Genomic DNA, 20,910 nt, shown 5'->3' on the forward strand with positions numbered 1-20,910 from the left:
TAAGCAGTCAAAATGAACAGAAGAGTTCAGGCCTTCTATGCACAGGCTTTGTGTGCAGAGCTCACTGGAAAGCTCGTCTGCTTTCCCATGGAACTTTTGTATCCTCAGGGCTGTCTCTGCGGAGATTTGAAGGATGATGGGTATAGATCAAGAAAGCCAAAGCTGTCCCAGGGAGTTCTTTAGCTGAGAAGTCAAAGGCTTTTCCTGTTCAACGAAGCCTTGTGAGTTCCTTAAAATGGGCAGACACTGAAGGGAACCTGGGATGAGAATTCAGGGCTGTCATTCTTGTTTGTTACAGATCTTTGTACTTGCATGGTGGCAGCAGAAGTGCGATTATTTAGCTTGAGGTTCAGAATGAAGGTTTCGAGTTGCACACATCGCTATTGTGTGCCCGAGAACTGGGTCATTATCCAGCTTGCTGTTAGTCTGAATGTGATTTCCAAATCAGTATCTAGACACCTAAAAGTCCAACTTTGGGATCTTCTAAAGTAGACTTGCTTAGAGAGGGCTCCAAGAAACTATGTTACCACTTTTTGTTTTTCAGGATTCCTAGATACCACAATTTACAGAACTTGGATTAGGTCAAATCTCGGTGTAGATAACTAACTTCTTATCCTAGGATAGTGGCAGAGCCAGATGGAATGAACAGCTGTTGGTACTGCCTACCCGTTCATGGTCATAGGTCCTTTCTTCGGATAGAACTCACCTGGTGCTCACAGATTCGAAGGGTGCATAGATTGTCCATTCCGACCAAACAGCAGTTAATTTACCCATGGATGACCCTCAACCTGGTTATGGATGCATAGTTCAGAGATGAATATGTACTAAAACATGACAGTGAGACTGCTATCAGAAATGGAGCAATCAGAATTTGAACCACATGGGATGTCTCCATTATCTTGAGCTCCAACAATCATTATCTTGAGCTGAAACGATCAACTGTGTTTTGGTGCCCAGGTTAGTGGATCAAGAATTTACATGATCTTTCTGCAGTGTTCTAACACAACATGAGTATCTTAGCATGTTTCTTCACTACTTTGAGAGAATTCTGGATGTTTTTAAAAGATTTATTTATTTTTATTGGAAAGGCAGATTTACAGAGAAGGAAAGATAGAACAATCTTCTGTCCGCTGGTTCACTCCTCCAAGTGGTCACAATGGCTAGAGCTGAGCCAATCCAAAGCCAGGAGCCACTTCCAGGTCTCCCATGTGGGTGCAGGGTCCCAAGGCCCTGGGCCATCCTCCACTGTGTTCCCAGGTCACAAACAGAGAGCTGGAAGGGAAGTGAACACAAATCAATGCATACATGGGATCCCGGTGCGTGCAAGGTGAGGATTTTAGCCACCAGGCTGTCTCACCAGGCCCAAGAAAATTCTGCTTTTACCGTCAAAGAAATGAGGTGCTTGGAATTCTTACCTAGAAGAGTTTTAGAAAAGACATGTTTGGGAGATCAAATGAGGAAATGGATAATTCTGATTACATGGTTAGCATGCTTTGTTTCTTTAGTTACCTGGTTATAGAAAATTTTAGAGGCTGAGGACTAAGAATTATTAGAATGCATCCTTCTGGAAGCTACTCCTGAGCATCTGCATATATGCATGAAGGGAGGGAGGGAATGGTTCCATGGCATAGAAGGCTAGACGTGCCCCTGCTGTGCCAGCATCGCATTGGGTGCCAGTCATGTCCTAGCTGTTCTCTTCCAATCCAGCTCCCTACAAATGGCATAAGAAAAGAGAGGGGAAATGGCTGAAGATCTTGGATCCATTCACCCTGGTGGGAGACTTGGGAAGAAACTCCAGTTTTCTGGTTTGGGATCAGCTCAGCTCTGGCCATTGTGGCCATTTGGGGAGGTGTCATTCTGTCTCTCCTTTTCTCTGTAATTCTGCCTTTCCAATCAAAATAAACCAGAAAAAAATTATGCTTGTTTTTACAATAATGGGAAAACTGCTTTAGAAAACTTGGCTTGCAGTTTGGGCTGAATATAAGAAGTTTTGCCCTTGTTTAGTTGTAGAGGTCATTTTACTCTCTGGGTAAGCCCAGCAGAAGCGATGAGCAAATCCCTACCCAGACTTCAGTCCTGTTCTAAGTCATTTTGCTAAAGGCCCTTTCCACTTGTGAAAAAAGATTTTTGAAATTTAATCACCTGGCATTTTCTTCGGGAGGAATCTCAAATCTCCCTCTTGAAATGGCTTTGTTAGATTTGCTTTGCCAGGCCTTGGGAGATGAAATAGAATTCTCTGGAAGAAGCTGTCATTTAAAAAATAAACTAATGGATGAGTGTTTCAGATTTGATGCTCCAAGCTGAATGTCTTCTGCACAAACTGCGGAGGGGCAAGGATGCAAAGCGAGGGAGGTTTGTCACATTTGGTGGCCTGAGCAGAGAGGGTCACCCCACAGGGCAGCCGTGCTCGCCAACAGCAGAACATGCTAAGAGATGAGCCACTAGGTGCTGTTCTTCTTGGGGAGGGTTGTCTCAAGCTCATCAAACCCTGTAGACTCAAAATGGCCATTGGGTTGGAATGTCTGTCGCTAGTCTTGTGGTTCTTTCTGGTTCGCTTTTTCTGCTACCTGTGGGGTGTCATTTCTCAGTTCATCTTTTATTTTGTTCTTAATGGAGTTGGTGAGGATAAGCAGCATGCTGCCTAATCCTGGAATTGACATGTAAAACTTGTGGATGACGTACCACATATTGTTTGACTCAAACGGGAGAATGGTTATTAAGTCAGGGTGATTCACATATTTGTTATCTTACGTAATTATTTGTAGTTAGAACAATTCAAATCACAGCAATTTTCAAACATTTCTTGTTTAAAAATTTAAAAAAAAAATGTTTGCTATTGGGGTTAGTGTTATGGCATACTGTTGTTATTAGCTATAGATATCATATTGTACAACAGGCTTCCATACGGAGTCCTCCTGCCAGCTCTAATTTCATGTCATTGAGTTTTTTGGATTGCATGTATCAGTGAGACAGCATGATATTTCTTTTTGTGTTTTGGCTTATTTCGTGTAGTCTGTATCTCCCATGTTCATCTATAATGTTAAGAATGCAAGATTTCCATCTTTTGGAAGGCTGGATACTAGTCCGTTATGCTGTATATCACATGTACTTTATCCGCTCATCCACTAATGCGTTCTAGGCTGACCCTGTGTCTTGGCTGTTACGAATAATGCTGTAGTGAACATGGAAGTTGAGCTATCTCCTTGATATACTCTTTTGGATGCTTTGGACTTATACCCCAAAAGTGAAATTGATAGATCATAGGAAATTTTTAAAGGACCCACAAATAGTTCTCCTTAGCCAATGTACTAATGTACCTTCAACAGAAGAGTTCTCCTTCCTCCATATAAATGTCAATATCATCTCTTTTTTTTTTATAGTAGTCATGATAATAGGAATGAGCTGATGGTTCATTGGGGTTTTAATGTTCATTTTGTTCATAAGTAATGTTGACCCCTCTCTTTTCATACACCTATTGACCAGCTCTTGTTTGTGGGTTTTAAAGGCTGAGGGCGATTGTTCTCCCATGTACTGATTCACTACTCTAATGTTTGGAATAGCACAGCTGGATTAGGCCAATGCCCAGAACCCAGAGCTCTGTCCCAGGTGCCCATGTGGGTGGCAGGGAACCTAGTCCTTAAGCCACTAGCTACTGCCTCCCAGGGTGTGCGTTAGCAAGAAGTTGCCATTGGAAAGGGAGCTTCAGTTCAAACCAACGCAGTCTAATAGCGAGTGTGAGCATCCAAAGCAGTTTCCTCACCCCGTTTTGGGTATCTTTCGGTTTCCCCTTGAACTGTCTTTTCTAATTCTTCACTCACTTTTTTCAAGAGTGATTTATTTTTGTTGGAAAGGCAGATATACAGAGAGAAGGAGAGTCAGAGAGAAAGATTTTCCATCGATGGTTCACACCCCCAAGTGGCTGCAGCAGCCAGAGCTGAGCCAATCTGAAGCCAGGAGCCAGGAGCTTCTTCCAGGTCTCCTATGCAGGTGCAGGGCCCCAAGGCTTTGGGCTGTCCTCAACGGCTTTCCCAGGCCACAAGCAGGGAGCTGGATGGGAAGCGGGGCTGCCAGGATTAGAACCGGTGCCCATATGAGATCCTGGCGTGTTCAAGGTGAGGACCTGAGGCACTACGCTATCGTGCCGGGCCCTCCTCATTCGATTTTAAATTGAATGATTTGTTTTGTCATCATTGAGCTTTTAAAAAAACATATGTTGAAGTATTGACCCTATAATCCATGTGTAAATGGTTTACAATTTTTTTTCCCATCTCATTTACCTTCTGTTAACTCTGTTGATTAATTATATTGCCGTGCGGGAGCTTGCTTGCTGCAATGCTCTGAAGTTTGTCTTTGAAATGGTGAGCTTTCCAGGATCCGTGGGAGGACCGGAAGAGGGGAAGGCAGCAAAGTCTGCAGAGTTGAGTGGAAAGAACATCGATTGGGCTCTGGGAATCCTGACATGCGTTGTCATTGGTTCTTTAGACTTCTCCATCTTTGTGCCAGATGGGGACCTATCCTGGCCTAACGCCCTGGGTAAAGATGATGGAAGGACAAACTCATGTTGTAGCCTTCAGACTCTTCCTACTTCTTTCAGAGGACTGAGGGGAAGCTATACCATCATGGGCTTTTGTATAATTCCAGTAGGTTATGCAGAAAATGCTTCCCGGAATCCATGTGTACAGAGACTTCCAGGGCACCTATGTGGTAGGAGGAACACATATAGACAGTGTGGAAGTTGTCCTTGAAGTAGGGGCCTCCCATATCATCAGATCACTGGGATAGAACAATTAATAAGGTACGATTCTCTTCTACTACAGTGAGTCAGGCTTCATGAGTTTAAAGAGGAAGTCATGGGTGGTGATTAGTATAAGCTACTCTTGTCCAAAAGTTTGATGCTGAAAGAAAAGCAGCTCCAAGGAAAGATGGCGCTGTAACAAATGAACCATTTAGACTCTGCATTTCAGGAAAAGAGATGACTGAGCTATTAATAGCCACATGGGTTCAAGGTGCTTCTCCTTGTGTGATGGGCTCATGCCATCACCCAGCGATTTATGCTTGATCCCAGGCTTTGTTAGCGCATGCTCGGCAATGAGAGGTTTTGCAGTGTGCATTGGACAGTTTTTATAATGAGGGGTCAACAGAACAGGAAGCTGCACCCCCTGGGATGTTGGCTGTCAGTGACATCATGACGCTTGAAGACAAGAGTTAAAGCATTTTTTGTGTGCGCTGCTCTGCTTCAGTCCTGTGATGTTAGAAGGTAACTTGTGCTGCCTTATCAGTGAAGAGGGGAAAACAATACTGAAGGCATGTGCTTGTTAGAATGGAATTAGACATTGATTTAGAGGTGCATTTCAGAATGCCCAGGGACGCTTGTAGTGACCCATGTTTGCCATCCCTGGAGCAGAGTGCGGAGTGTTTAGAACAAGCCACTCCTAAGGAGTCTTTCCTCACCACCAAACACGAGCAGCCTCAGGCACAGTGACCTTTTTCAGAAAAGGGGGGACTTCTGGTTGTCAGGTATTAAGCGAGCTGAGTGTGTGAAGTTTCGGATTCGTATAGTCCGCTAATGACAGGCGCATGCTGATGGCCTGGCCTGTTCTCCAAATGCCAGATGTTTCCCTGGGGTTCCCAACCCACCCTGATCCAATCAGATGAGGATTCGAGATGCCGTTATTATTTTACTCTTCCCTTAGTCTTTAATCATCAACTGGGAATCCAACACAGGCTCCCCTAGCCAAAAACTCCAGGACTCATCATTCGTTTGTGCATGAAAATCACATCATGTTTCCAAAGACAATTTTTCTAATGAAAGAGGTTTTAGCTGCTTTTTAAACAATTTTCTGTTAACTCAAAGCCCAAACCCGCTGATGTTTTCACAAGGATGTTATTGGTCATCCATATCAAGTCTCCTAAAGAGCTATTTGTCTACCTTCTACCACTGTTATTTGCAGTATGTCTTACCACGGTGGAAGGCTCCAGTGAGACTGGCCTGTGTAATGAAAACGCCAAACATAACTTCAGTGGGGTGGAGCCTTTCTTGGGGGAACTGAATCATTCCTGGGATGGAGGCCATCTACAGAAAGATGAGCTGTGTGCTGGAGGCGTGGGCCACTTCCATCATGAAAGTCGCACGATCCAAGAGCTGCAAGGAATCCAGGGCTTTGCTCTGCCCAGCTCCTTCCTGTGATCCATGTTGGAAACTTTGACGCAGATGTGTGGAATGATTTGCCCAGGGTCACACAGAGTGATCCAGATTAGCACTTGAACATTTTTGTCTCTGACATCCCTAGCTCTTTCCACCACATCTGTGTAACTGACTCCTTCTAGCAAATGCATTGAGCCGTGGAAGGACTGTCTCACCCTGTGACATGTTCAAGAGCTGTTGAGCAGAGGAGAGATGGGTGGGAAGCATGGGAAAATCGAGCAGGTGGCCCCTTGAGTCCAGGGTTGATGAGCAGCCCCCTGAGGTCCTGGACAGGACTGGGACAGAGTCTGTGGCTTTGGGACATCATGGCTGTGAGATTCAAGGTCAAGGTCTGATCTATCACACTCTGCAAACCTGGCTACTGCCCTTGGGGAAGATGTCATAGGAGGAAGGGTCTTTTGGGAGCTGGAATGATGGAGTGTCTTTTGATGTGAGTTCTAGTTACATGGCAAATGTGCTGGTTGCATGACAACTCTTGGGGCTGAGTTGTCAAGTAGGAATTTTCCATATGTGTCACATTTCTGTAAACTGTTTGCCCAACCTGTACTCAAGTAATGCTTTGATATATGTATTTGAAAATTCCCATTGTTGCAGTGTTACGTGGAAGACATGCAGTATCATGAGGGTGGTCAGGGCTTGGCAATGAGTCTGGCCAATCTTCTCTTGCAGAGAAGACTTTGGGAGGTTGTGCCTGTTGAACTGGGGTGCCAGGGAGGTTCTGTGTGAAGAGGGGTCAGTGCATGTGAGCGCTGTGTGGCAGAAAGGGATCTGACACAAATAAGGGATTGAAAAATGTGTAGGTCCCACAGAACAGCTAAAACTAAGACACAGGCAAGAAGAGTCTGGGAAAGCAGATGGGACCAGGTAATTCAGGGTCCTCTAGTCTACTTTATGAATTGCAGGGGTTGCTCCTAAGAACCACAGCCAGGCACTCTGCTACATTTGGAGTAGATACCATGGCCAGAAGTGTTTTTCACAGTGATCCCTCCTCTGTCCAGAACTGTGGATCTGAATGGCCCAATGTGAACAGGGGCGAAGTGTCAAGAGGCCATTCCTGATATAATGAGATGCTTATGGTGAATCAGAAGGTAGAGTTGAACTCAAGGGACTCAAGAGGATTGAACAGAAATGTCAGTAGGACTTGGCAATGAAGCATAAACGAGAGAGGAAAGATGAAAGCTCCCAAGATTATGTCCAGTGATTTGAAGGACCAGGAATGTCCTACATACAGCTAGCGTGCCAGGAGTGTCATGTTGAATATTGCTGCGCTCTTAGGAGCTCCTGACCCAGGTGGCTGCAGACCCCAGACAGTCTTTGGAGCTGGGAAGCCAACTCCTCAATGGACTCATCCGTTCACCATTTCGTCCAAAAGTGCCCACTGTGGGAAACATGACATTGCCTTCAGAAAATGTGACTTTGCTTTTCATTCTACCAGAGTAGTAGTTTAACGAATAGATGGTTGGTCAAAGACTGAATCCCAGTGAAACCGTAAAACAGAACTGCAGAACGAGTGCACACTTCTTAGCTTTGTGTATTTTCTGTTTGACAATCCCATTATTTATAAATAAAAAATATGTTTTGAAAGTTTAATGGGCATAGTCATTATGAAGATCTGTAGGGTAGAGTAGAGCATTTCAGCAGTTGTGCAAGGTGTGTAAAGATTAGAGCAGCATAAAAAGCTTGTGTCACCCTAGACATTGAGCACTTTGATCTATGAACATTAAACCCACCACCCCCATGAGCTACTTTGGAATATTGCGTGATGTAATTCTAGTTATTCCATCGTACAGTATGGCATCAGGATGTATTGCACCTGTCTACACACACACATTACCCATCCTCTCTACTTCCTTCCTTTCCCTGTAACCTCTCCAGGCTCTGGAAACCACGGTTCCACTTCCATGAGACCCATGTTTTCTGAGAACATGTGCTATTTGCCTTTGTTTGGTAAGAGATGAAACTTCTTCAAGTTTCGTCCTTGTTGCTACCAATGGCAGCATTTGCTTCCTTTCATGGGCAAATGGTCCTCCATTGTGGATGTGTGCAACATCATCTTTATATGGGGATAAACACCGAGTTTTCTTCTATATCATCTCCCCTCGCCCAAAAAAACCTGACATAATATATACCCAAATGTAAATGCCTCTTCAGCATACTGGCTTCCCTTGTATTGGATATGTAGTGGGATTGAGTCATATGGTGTTTATATTTCTGGTTTTCGTTTTTGTTGTTTTTAGGGGGTACCTCCACACTGTTTTCCATAATGATTAAATTCCCACAGAAAGTGTGTTCCTTCTAGGCCGCCTCACCCAACATTTACTGGTTTTATCTTTATCTTTGTGTAGGCAGTCATTCTGACTGGAGTGAGTTGGTATGTCCTCGTGTTTTTGATATCCATTTCCCTAATAATTAGCGATACTGTATATTTTTTCACATACTTCTCGGCCCTTAGATGTAATCTTTTGAAAAGGACCTGTTCAGGTCACTTACTCATTTTCAAGTGACAGTATTTGCATTGTGCTATCAAATGGTTGGAGCCCTTTTATATATTATGGATATCAATGCGTAATATCTTGCAAATCTTCCTGTCTTCTCAGTATTGTCCCTCCACTTTATTAATTTCTTTGCTGGGCAGAAGCTTATCAGTTTTATAGGATCTCATCTGTGAATTCTCTGCTTTTGTTGCCTCTGTTTTTAGGATCTGTTCAATAAAGTCTTTGCCCATGCTGATACCCTGAAATGGTGCCCTATTTTTTTTGTGTGTGGTAATAGTTTCAGGTCTTAAATGTAAATTGTGGATCCATTTTGAGTTGCTTTTTTAAATGCTAAGGGGTGAGGATTTCATTGTCTAATTCCTGCTAGTGAATATTTAGTTTTCCCAGCACGATTTACTAAAGAGACATTACTTTCTTGAATTCATGTCCTTTGTCCTTTGGCAAAGGCAAATTGAGGGACAAATGTTGTGGAATGGGAGGTTAAGCTGTTGCCACTTGAGATACCAATATCCCATATTAGATGCTTATATAGGACCCTCAAATAGACTTCAAAATGCCCCAGCATCAGGTCTATTTGAAGATTTATTTATGTGTTTGAAAGGCAGAGTTAAAGACACACACCCCACCCCAAGCGAGAGAGACATCTTCCATTTTTTCAAAGTCACTTGGCTGTAAAAATATTTTATTTCTGCATCCTGTATTCTGTCGATCTGTATGTTTATTTTTGGGGCAATAACATGTTTTATTGGCTATAGTTTTGCAGTAGTTTTAAAGTTGATTTATTTGAAAGGCAGAGTTACGGGTAGAGAGAGACATCTTCCATCCACACACTCACTCCCCTGTTGTCTGGGCTATACTGAAGCCAGGAGCCAGGTGTTCTACCTGGGCCACCCACGTGGGTTGTGTAGGTACAAGTTCTTGTGCCAATTTCTGTTTTTTTCCAAGAATATTATTAGGGAGTTGGGCTGGAAGTGGGGTAAGTTAGGATTCAAATCAGCACATACGTGTCTCAGGCAGCAAGTTAGTCCTCAGCATCAAATGCCAGCCCCTTGCAGTCTATTTTCAGAGTGAGGTATTATAATGTGATCACATTTGTTCTTTTTCTTCCAGATTGCATTGCCTTTTGGGATTGTTTGCAGATTTTCTGTTTTTCTAATTCTATGAGGAATATCGTTGCTTTCCCCCTCCCCCAGGAATTGCATGAATTCTGTAAAATGCTTTGGGTATATTTAACTATATTCGTTTTAATGATATTCTCTCAACCTACAAACATGAAGTTTATTTCTGTGAGTGTGTCTGTGTGTGTCCTATATAATTTCTTTCATCTCTGTCTTGTAATTTGTTATAGAGCTAGTTTGGCATAATTATTGCTTAAATTTATTTCTAGGATTTTCTGTCATTGTTATGAATGGGATTACTTTTTAATTTGAGTTTCACTATTGATATTTATTAAAGCCACTGGGTTTTGTGTCCTTCAGTTTTCCTGAGTTCATTGATCAGTTCTGACAATGTTGAGACGCAGCGTTTAGGCTTTCTGGTAAACAACATTATGTCTTCTGCAATCAGGAGTAACGTCATCTCTCTTGCTTTTGCGATGGTCTTCAGTTCTTCCGCTTGCCTTTTTACTCTAAAGCTTCCAATACCATATTGAACAAGATCAATATAAGTGGCATCCTTGACAATTCCTGTTCTTCTTCCTAGATGATGTTGGCTGTGGGGTTTGTAGCATACAGCATTTATTGTGCTTAAGAATGTTGATTCTATACTGAATTTGAGAGTTTTCTCATGAAGGGGTGTGTTATTGAATGGTTTTTCTTACTGAGATAATCATATAACTTTTATTCTTCATACCGTTGGCCTGGTATATTATGTTTTTTATTGTTGTATACTGGATGATTTTTGTATCACTTGATCATTGTATGAATTTTTTCTTACTGTTGAACTCAGTTTTCCAGTCTCTTGAAAATGTTTACAGTCTGCATTTGTCAGGTGTTCATATTTTGGTGGTTGTGTCTGTGGTTTTGTATGGTTGGTACCAGTGCAAAGCTTCCCCTTAGTCAACTTGAAAGTATTCTCTCCTTTCAGTTCTTTGATGTGATTTGAGAAGGACTAGGATTGCTCTGTAAAAGCTGGGTAATGTTTGGCAGTGATGACACTCCACATTTACATCAGAGCTAGAGGCAAAGCAACCTGCGGCCAATAGGATTCTGGGGAAGAGGAAGAGTCCTGGGTCTCTCTGGCTTGCTTGCTAGAGAGGATTTTGAGGGGCAGGATCTAAGATCTGCTGCAGAGCTGCAGGAAGGGCTACCAGGAGGAAAACAGGGGCTAGGAAAGTGGGCGAGGAGTGAGGAGTGACCCTCGGGGGTCTCATGGCTTCCCCGTTAAATGCCTAAAGGGCTTGCATCGGAGTACTCCCTGCACACAGGCTCTCCAAGTCTATTTTTTCCTCCATGTTAGAAACTGCACATTCAATAAACAACAGTCACTTTCCTATATACAAAATAAGCAAGTACAATTTTAAATGTCAAACAGGATGCCATTTATATTCATCCTCAGAAAAGTGAAATACGTACAAGATCTATATGAGGAAACCTAGAAAACTCTAAGGAGTGAATAGAGATATTCGGTGATTGTGTTAGGAAGACTCAATATTGTCAGGCTGTCGGTTCTTCTCAACTTGATCCCAATTAAAATACAAGCATGCTATTTTGTGGGCATTGGCAGACAAAATCTAAAGTTTATATGGCACAGCAAGAGACCTCAATAGTCAACACAATGTTGATCCAGAACAAGAAAACAGAATATTCCCTATGCAGCTACATGCAGGAGTGGGGAGCCTGTTTGCTGCCAAGAGCCATTTACGTGCTTATAACATCATCTGTGGGCCCTAGCAAATGAGATCCTAAGAATTAGCCTCATGGATTTCCTGAGTTTTAAGTCTTGCCTCTGGTTACCTTGGCAGTGCCAGACCAAATGATTTCACACAGCTTTGAAGGTCTGTGGAGTTGTCATCCAGACAACGTGGTATGGGTGAAAAAATAGACAGATGGATCAGTGAAATGGAAGAAAAATATCTAGAAACAGATTCCTCTAAGTATCTTCAACTGATCTTTTATTACAGAGCGAAGGTAATACTCGGGAGAAAAGATTATCTTTTTAAGGAGCAGTACTGAAACTACTGGACAGAAACATGCAAAAAAAAGTGAGGGTGGATACAGCCAGAAAAAAAAAATAAACACATCATGAGCCTAAATATCAATCAAACCTGTGAAGCTTCTAGAAGATAACAAAGGAGAAAATTAAGTTATTTTGCATTTGTACTTTTTTTACAGTTATTTCTGCTGAAAGTTATTTTTATTCGCTAAAATATTTATTTGAAAGAGGAGAGGGAGAAGAGTGGGGGATGGGGCCGTGTAGAGAGAGAGAGGGCGCTTCCATTCATTGCTTCACTCCCTGAATCACAACAACAGCAGGGACTGGGCTAGGCCACAAGCAAGAGTTCTATTGAGAAAATTCTTCCACAAGGAGACAGGGGTTGGAGGACTTGGACCAGCCCCTGCTGCCTTCCAGGTGCGTTACTAGGGAGCTGGATTGAAAATAGAGCATCCAGGACTCAAAAGGGCGTGCGCATGGGAGGCCGGCATTTCAGACAGCAGCTTACCTTGTTATGCCACAACACTGCCACCATAGGTGAGCACTTAAGTATAATACCAAAGGCACAATCCATTAAGAAAAATTTTTTTTATAGGTTGGGCATCACTAAAATTTAGAATCTGTAAGTGAAGTTACAACGAATGGCACTAGCATTCCACGTCACAGCGCTAGTTCAAGTTCTGACGACACTGTTTTCAATCCAGCTTCCTGCCAATGAGTTTGGGAAGGCACAAAAGATGGCCCAAGTGTCTAGATCCCTGACATCCATGTGTAGTTACAATAGAGTTGCTGCCTCCTGCATAGCCTGACCCAGACTTGGCTTTTGGGGTCATCTGGAGAGTGAAAAAGCAGATCAAAGGTGTGTCTCTCTCTCTCTCTCTCTCTCTCTCTCTCTCTCTCTCTCTCTCTCTCTCTCTCCTTTGCTTGTCTTTAAATAAGTAAATCTTAAAAGAAAATGAGAAGGCAAATGACTGAAAATATTTGCAAAACATTTATCCAATAAAGCACTGTTGTCTAAAATACACGAAGACCTCTTCAGGGTCATCAGTGAGGGAGCACTAGATTTTAAACACATGAAAAGTTTCCCTGCCTTCTGCGTCATTGGGGAAATGCAAATTAAAGCAGCAGTGATGTCGCTGTCCCCTCCTTAGAATGGCCAAAATCCAGAACACCGACAAATGTTGATGAGCGTGAGGAGTAACAGAACCCTCGTTGATTGCTGATGGAAGTGGCAAATGGAAGAAATACTGTGCGAGAGAGTTCATTATAAAGCAGGGCATAGTCTTTCCATAGGATCCAACAGTTGCCCTCCATGATGTTTAGTCATTGCAGTTCAGAACTTGTGTCCGTACAAACCCTGCACGCATGATGTGCTTCGCTACGGGTCTGGATAACCAAGGGTACATCTAAATCATGCAGCATTAGTAAGGGCACGAGAATGATGTACCAAGCCGTGAAAATCCATCACTCAAATCCTCAGGAAACAGATCACTATTCTTTCAGTTCCAAATAGTAGAGCAGCTCCTAGAATATCAGCGATGTGTAACCTATACAAGGTGTGTCATGTACAGAGACCAAAGGATGTAACACACTAACCTCTGACATGAAAGGCGAGACTCTAGGCGAGAGGTCATGGAAAGTATTGCTTCAGATTTGCTGAGGGTGGATTGTCTGAAGGCCAGTTACTCATGATGGTAGAGTGATCTAAGGCTGTAAATGACGGTCAACTCTTCAACCTATTCACTAAGAATTCTTCCTGTATGTTTTTTTAAAATACGTATTTTTTTTTTAAACTTTGGGAGCCAAGCATGAGAAATAGAACTCCAAATTCATTCCCCTGGGCCAGGCCTGGAGGCTGGAGTGGGGAGTACCACCTAGGTCTCCCAGGCGGGTGGCAAAATCCCTTTGATTGAAACCATCAGCTCCCTATGTCGTGGGATTTGCATGGCAGGTGCCTGAGACAGGAAACAAATTGAGCATCTTAGCTGCTAAGCTAAATGCAGTGCCCACTCCTGCATGGTCTTACATGATGTCAGCATCCCGTAACTTGTAAAGTCCATCCCCTCACTCAGTTGTTGGGTTAATACACTACTTTAATAATACATCACAGTGTTACACAGCTCCTCGTATTCTAGTAGCGAGAATAACGCTGCAGGAGGACGACAAATGACTAACGCTTGAGCCTGGGCTTTTCTAGTGAGTTCCAGTTCTCAATATAAAAAAAAGGAAGATATTTTCCCATTGACTTCAATCTTTCTTGTTCCTTTTTTATAGTAAACATTAAAAGACTGCTTGTACAGCATGTGTAGTTATCTGTGTCTGGTCTCTACTAACACTTATTTCTTGAGACGGACGGTCTGTGTTGCTGTCCCGAGTCGTGATACAGTATTGCCACTGACCTATAAATAATTACTGAAAGAGGGCTTGGATAGGGAAGGGAACTGTCAGGTCCACAAGATTTAAGTTCAGTTTCAATTCTTTTCTTGCAGCTTTTCATTGTAATTGTTACAACATGGAATCAATTTTCGGTCCCATAACATAACAACACCAATACTGTCAGTGGGGGCTTGATGGTGGGGAGAGGGAACAGGATGAGTTAAAATTTTTGAGGTGAGCATGTATTCCTTTCGAGAAACAGCATGTGTTACATTGGACTAACCAAAGGCATTTATAGGATCATTATTTTATTAAGGAGATTGCTTGATTGAAAAGGGGCCTTGGTGTACTTTCAGAAAAGGCCTGCGCGTGGGAGTAGCAGACACTACGGGTTACCTGTCCATCCCTGCTGTATAAAGGTGAAGGATTCCAAATGAAAGTTCACCTGGAGGGAGGCTGTGGTTGTCAGAACATGAAGTCCCAGGCCTGGGAAATCTACCCTCTGCAACACTGGGCAACAGGAGATAGCATGAGAATAGTCCAGTTCCTTGCCACTTTGATAGGACAAGCACTGGGATGTATTCCCCCGAGTGTGATGCAGGCCCGCAGTGGGATGGAACTCCAGTGGCCCACTGCAGCAAAATTCTTATCCCCATGTCCTAGGCTGGCTTGCTTTTCCTTCCCACTCCTGTTGCCAAGTCCTGAACTGGTGGGCTCTAGGATCAGCTCCCAAGCAAACCACTTGCAACCAAAATCCTTGTCTCAGCTGTAGTTCAAGAGGAACCGTATTAAGATGGTAATAAAAGTTGTGAAAGAATGCAAGAGACAGTCTTATTGAGTAAGCACAAGGACCTGGGTTTAGCCAGGAAGATGAGGAAATCAAGCTATCTGTGATACGATGGCATTCCACATGGAGCTGAAATTCTCAACATAATGATCTATCTGTAATGTTTAAATGACAAATCCTGCCACCTGTCCTAAACAGCCATTTTGAACTCTGCTGTCGTACCTGAACGTGCCTCCCCCAGTTGAACAGGATAATGTCAGTTCTCGTCTCTTCGACCTCAGTAACTCTTGAACCTTCATCGCCACCGATCTCATGGTGACCTGAGAATAGCATTCATTGTCAGTGAGCAGGTGTTACTTTTCATTGGTGACTGTCCATCTTTGTTTCCTGTGATAGGTCATACAGGAACTCAAACGATGAAATTAGACATTCTTGAGTCATTCCAGAGTCTGACTGCAGAGCCTCAGAGACCATCTGATCTTTTTCCTGCGTCTGAAGTTCTGCTTTCTCATTTTTCATTTCTGCTATTATCTCCAATTCGGATCTCCCTAAATGTGTTCTCTGTGACTTTTACTAGTTTCCAAGGAGAAAGCAACTGCCTTGACTCCTGAGCCCAATCCCCATTCCCCCACTAATTTCCCCTATATAATTATAATAGTATACTTCTCCATAAATAGTCATAAGTCCGTCATTCTGTCATTTAAGTATATCCTGACATTGTAGCTATGAACAATGGCAGAGAGTCCAGCATCCTATTGTCAAGATTTAACAGTTTCATTGGGAATCCATCTTTGATGTAGAAATAGATGCATTGTATCTTCACATGTGGATAGGATAGTCTCTGTTATACAGTTACTATACATCCCATTAAATAAAGTCATAAAACAAAACCAATAACAGGAAAAAAAATTGACAACTTGAAGTTAAAGAACATGCTACCGAATGACCAATATTCCTGAATAAATAAATAAAAACCTTCTTGAAAAAAAATACTATATGATCTACATGTCAATGGAGAAATTAATAAGGAGCTTTTAGGAATGAATAAAAATAAAAACAAAAATATCAAAACCCATGAGATGTAGCAAAAACAGTACTGAAAGGGACATTTGTAAGATTAGATACTTACCGCAAAAAAATCTAAAAATCTCAAAGAAGTGATCTATTAATACATATCAAGGACTTATTAAAAAAAGAGAAACTGAACAGGAAGCAAGAAATGATAAAAATCACAGCAAAAAAATAACTGGAGTAGAAACCAGATTCTAAAGATTGCAACAAGAAAGAGCCATTTAGTCAGAAGATAAACAAAACAAACTTTCAGCTAGACTAGCAGAGAAAAGCAAGAGAAAAACCAAGTAAAATTAGAGATGAAAAAGAAAACATCCTAAGAAACCAGTAAGGTTATCTCTCGTTGCTGAATGGATCCTTTGATCATTGTGTGGTGTGCTTCTTCATCTCTTAGTATCTTTCATGTCGAAGTCTGTTCCCTTTTTGTTTTTGCTTTTGATTTTGGTCATTCCCCTTGAAAGGGAGACATTAGCATTTCATAAATTTTATGTGAACAAAGAACAACTTATGAATCTGGCAAGCCGTATACAAATCACAACAAATTTTGCAAGTATTGGGTCTGGCAGGGTAGCCTAGCAGCCGAAGTCCTCGCCTTGCACACGCCAGGATCCCATAAGGGCACCACTGCTTGTGGCCTGGCTGCCCCGCTTCCCATCCAGCTCCACTGCTTGTGGGCCTGGCAAAGCAGTTGAGGACAGCCCAAAGCCTTGGGACCCTGTGCCCGCATGGGAGACCTGGAAGAGGCTCTTGGCTCCTCCTGGCTCCTGGCTCCTCCTGGCTCCTGGCTTTGGATTGGCTCAGCTGCAGCCGTTGTGGCCGCTTGGGGAGTGAATCAGCAGGTGAAAGATCTTCCTCTCTGTCTCTCCTCCTCGCTATATATTTGACTTTCCAATAAAAAATAAATAAATCTTTTTTTAAAGATAAGATCTGCAAGTATTATGTAGTAAAAAGTACATGAAAAACTTAAAAGCTAGTATGTGCCTAGCTCAAATGTATACTGTCTTTTCCATTTGCTCACATATGACCAAGAAAGATGATTCTATTGCTTTGCAGCACAAATGGAAAACAGAAGATGTTCAGAGAGCTCCAACCTGCTCCAACCTGTTCATTATGAACAACGAGCTGTTAGAGACCAGATCTGGTAGCAAAGTTGGACAATGGCATGATGTGTACAGCCAGGGACCTACCTTATTTGAGATTGAAGTGATGGGCTGGCTGCCATGGATTGGTAGATGCCTGGGTCTTTTTGATTGGCTGAAACATGGCTGTTGGTTGTAAAAGCATTTTCAAGTTTAGTTTCAGCCAACAAGTATATTCACATACTAAATTGCGTTTGAAGTTTGACTTGGAAATTCAAGATACAGAGATAGTCTCAGGCCAGTGGCCTTTGGTGAATTTGATCATGCTAATACACCTTCCAAAGAAAGCCCTTTATTTCTGTTAGGAGCTCAGAAGCCTGTAGGATGAAATGCTGGTATGTGGCACACAATGGAATTCTATAAATGGTGACTTCTCTTCAGGCTGAATTTAAGCCTGTTGGGTGAAACGAGATGTGGATGGCTCCAAGCCAGTTAATTTATTGTACTGTTAAGAATTTACAATGATCTGAATCATCCCTTCCCAAGGATAAATTCTGTCTCTAAGGTTGAGAATAAATGAGCTTAGGCATTTCAGGGTTCTGTTGATTCTAGGCTGATTAATGGCTTAGATCTGGATGCTGTGCACTAAATAAAGAATAACATGTACAGCTTGGGAAGCTGCCTTGCAGAGGGATTTGGAAATAAGGAGCCGTTGTGGCTCCATCCTGTCTACCTACGTCTTGGCACAGATATTTACGGAGTGACCTTGCACAAGTTGTTTAACCTTCCGTGCTTGCTGGTCTTGGGTGTAGAATAGGAATCCTAATATGTGTATCTTAGAAAACCCAAGTTAACAGCTTTTGCTAGAACAACACTTGGATCTGCATGAAGTCAAAATAAAGTTGCAAAGTATAACTAACAGGCTGGCTTTGTTGGATGAGCAGGTTAAGCCGCTGCCCATAATGTCAGCATCCCATAGGAGTGCTGGTTCAATTCTTGGCTTCTCCATGTTTGGTCCAGCTCTCTGCTAATGCACCTTGAAAAGCAACAAAAGAAGGTAAAAATATGTGTGCATCTTTTCCCCCATGTGGGAGACCCGGAAGAAGCTCCTGGCTCCTGGGTGTGGCCTGGCCCCACCCTGATCTTTCTATTTAAGGAGTGACCCAACGGATGGAAGATTTCCCTATGTCTTCCTTTCTGTCTGTGACCCCCGCCTTTCAACTAACTAATATACTAAACCTTGGGGAAAAAAGGTATTGTTTTCACTTAGCAGTAGTTCGTGAAAAGCCCAAAATATATAGCACTGTCTAGAAAACATTGTTTAGTCCATGCATTGAACATGTTGTCAAGATAATTCATACACCTTGCAGTGAGCAAAGGAAATGTTTGCAGTGAGGCTTGCCATTAGACCAAGAGATCGGAACGCAGCTGTGAACATTCCCAGAGTGGCATCCATGTGCCAAGAACTGGGTTGCATTGCCCCACTCACTCACCTGGGTGAGTGGGATTTGTTTTTCAGATCCATGCGGCTCCAAATCTCACCATGTCGCGTACTCTCCCAAGCAAAATAACATTCCTGCCCATCATTGCAGCAGAACAAGGGAAGAAGGTGGGACCATCACTGTGGCTTAGAGTGACTTCTCTGACCCCAGGGCTTGCTTTCTGCCATAGGTTTTATTCTTGGCCTGTAGGCAAAATCAATTGCATCAGCTCCCAGCCACTGAGGCCCCTCCGAGGCCTCTGACTACTTTGGCCCTACTTTGCTGTTGGGGTTCTACTCTCTTGGCTAGGAGTGCTTCCCTGCCACTGCGAGCAGGTGCATCTGTGGAAGTTTGGAAGAACAGGGTGGCAAGCCTCTGTGTGCGTGTTTCCTCTGGGCCTTGCACTGGTTTTTGATCAGATGAATAAAAGGGTGTTTTTACTGCAGCTTCGTAGGAAAGGCGTTGGGGCATGGTACTGCCTTAGTGATGTCACCGTGTGGGAATCTTTCCTGGTTTCTTAAATCTCAGCCCAGCTACTTGGTTAAAAAAAAAAAAAAAATAAGTCAATTGGAGGTTCCTTTTGTCTATTGGCTTGATTTCTTGAAGTCTTAAAAAAAATTTTTTTTTTAATAGAGCATGCTTCCAAATGCTCTCCCAAAACGCACTGGACTGCAAAAGGGACCAAGTCTTCACCTTAACACCTGATGAAATGCCTCTTTCAGGCTTGTCTCAATTTGAATCTGGAGGGCGAGTCCACCTTGTTCATAAGCGTCGCTGAATACTACCAGATCTGCAGCCAGGGTTAAGTGAAATGACATTGGAGAGAAAAATCGCACGACAGCTTTCTGTAGGGTTTGAACTTCCACCTGTTCCTGTGCTAGTTAATATCATTTGTTTGCACATAGCTGACAGCAAGTGTCTTCGCCAGTGACGTGAGGTGTGAAGTAAACAGAGAAGCATGAACATTCAGGTCAGGATCATTAATGAAGGTTTTCCTTGCAATCCTCAGAATGTAATAAACTGGATGAAATAGGTCCTTTTCTTCTTGCTGCCTGTTTTTCCCCCTAACTAGTCAGGACAGATGAAATACCCTCTTGTGCGTCGCCTGTTTCCATTTACATCTGGGAAACTAGTCCTGCAATCTTCTTGGTTTAATTATCTGACTCGAAAGACTGTTTCAATAGTCTTTTCAGGACCTTCTAATGTTATTATTTCACTTTTGAATAAGAGTCACTTTTCCCTTCCAGACACATAATCTCTAATCATTCCCTTCAGAATGAAGTTGACAATTCATTTGTCTCCTAAGCAATAAGACATGACTACCTCTGCATAATGAAGGATTCCAAAGCCTGAATTTATTGTGAAGCACATAGCAAAACTAATTGCATTTAGCCGCCAAATCTAATCAGCATAAAAAATTAGAATATAGACGCTCATTGAATGATGGTGCCGGAAAGGACTTTGGAGAGCATTTATTATCCGCTCAGCTTACAGAGGAGGAAGCTCTTAAGTTGACAAAGATTACCAAACTTTTCAAGGTCACCAAGCAACTCCTGGCAAAGCTGAGTTGGAAATCTTGATTCCCAGGGTTTTCAAACAGGGCTTGTTTTCTTAAACTAGACTACTGTCCCGGACATTAAAATATATATATAATATGCTTGAAAAGAAATTTAACTCCTTAAAGAGTATTTGAGGATGCTTATAAAACTCACTGCTGGGACCTAGTGGGATGACTCAATGGCTAAATTCTCATCTTGAAAGCACTGGGATTTCGTATGGGAGCCGGTTTGTGTCCCAGCTGCTCCACTTCCCATCCAGCTCCCTACTTGTGCCTGGGAAAGTAGTAGAGGACGGCCCAAAGCGTTGGGACACTGCACCTGCATGGGAGCCTTGGAAAAAGTTCCTAGCTCCTAGCTTCAGATCTGCTCAGCTCCAACTGCTGCAGCCATCTAAGGAGTGAACCAGCAGACAGAAGGTCTTTCTGTCTCTCCTTCTCTCCCTAAATCTGATATGCCTTTCCAATAAAAAAGAAAGAAAGAAAGTCACTGATCAGGCCTGAAGTTAAGATGCCACCTCGAACATGTGCATCCTGATGGAGTTCTAGATCTGCTTGTGACTTAGGGCCCTGTCGTCCCACATCCTAGGGGATGTTGATGATGACTTAAATAGCGGGGGGTCCGGCTACCTGCCTAGGGGACTGGGCCTGCATTTCTGGCTCCTGGTTTCAGGCTCTGGCTACTGTGGGCGTTTGGGAAGTAATACA

The sequence above is a fragment of the Ochotona princeps genome, chromosome 31, assembly GCF_030435755.1.
Source record: "Ochotona princeps isolate mOchPri1 chromosome 31, mOchPri1.hap1, whole genome shotgun sequence".
NCBI classification, from domain to species: Eukaryota; Metazoa; Chordata; class Mammalia; order Lagomorpha; family Ochotonidae; genus Ochotona; species Ochotona princeps.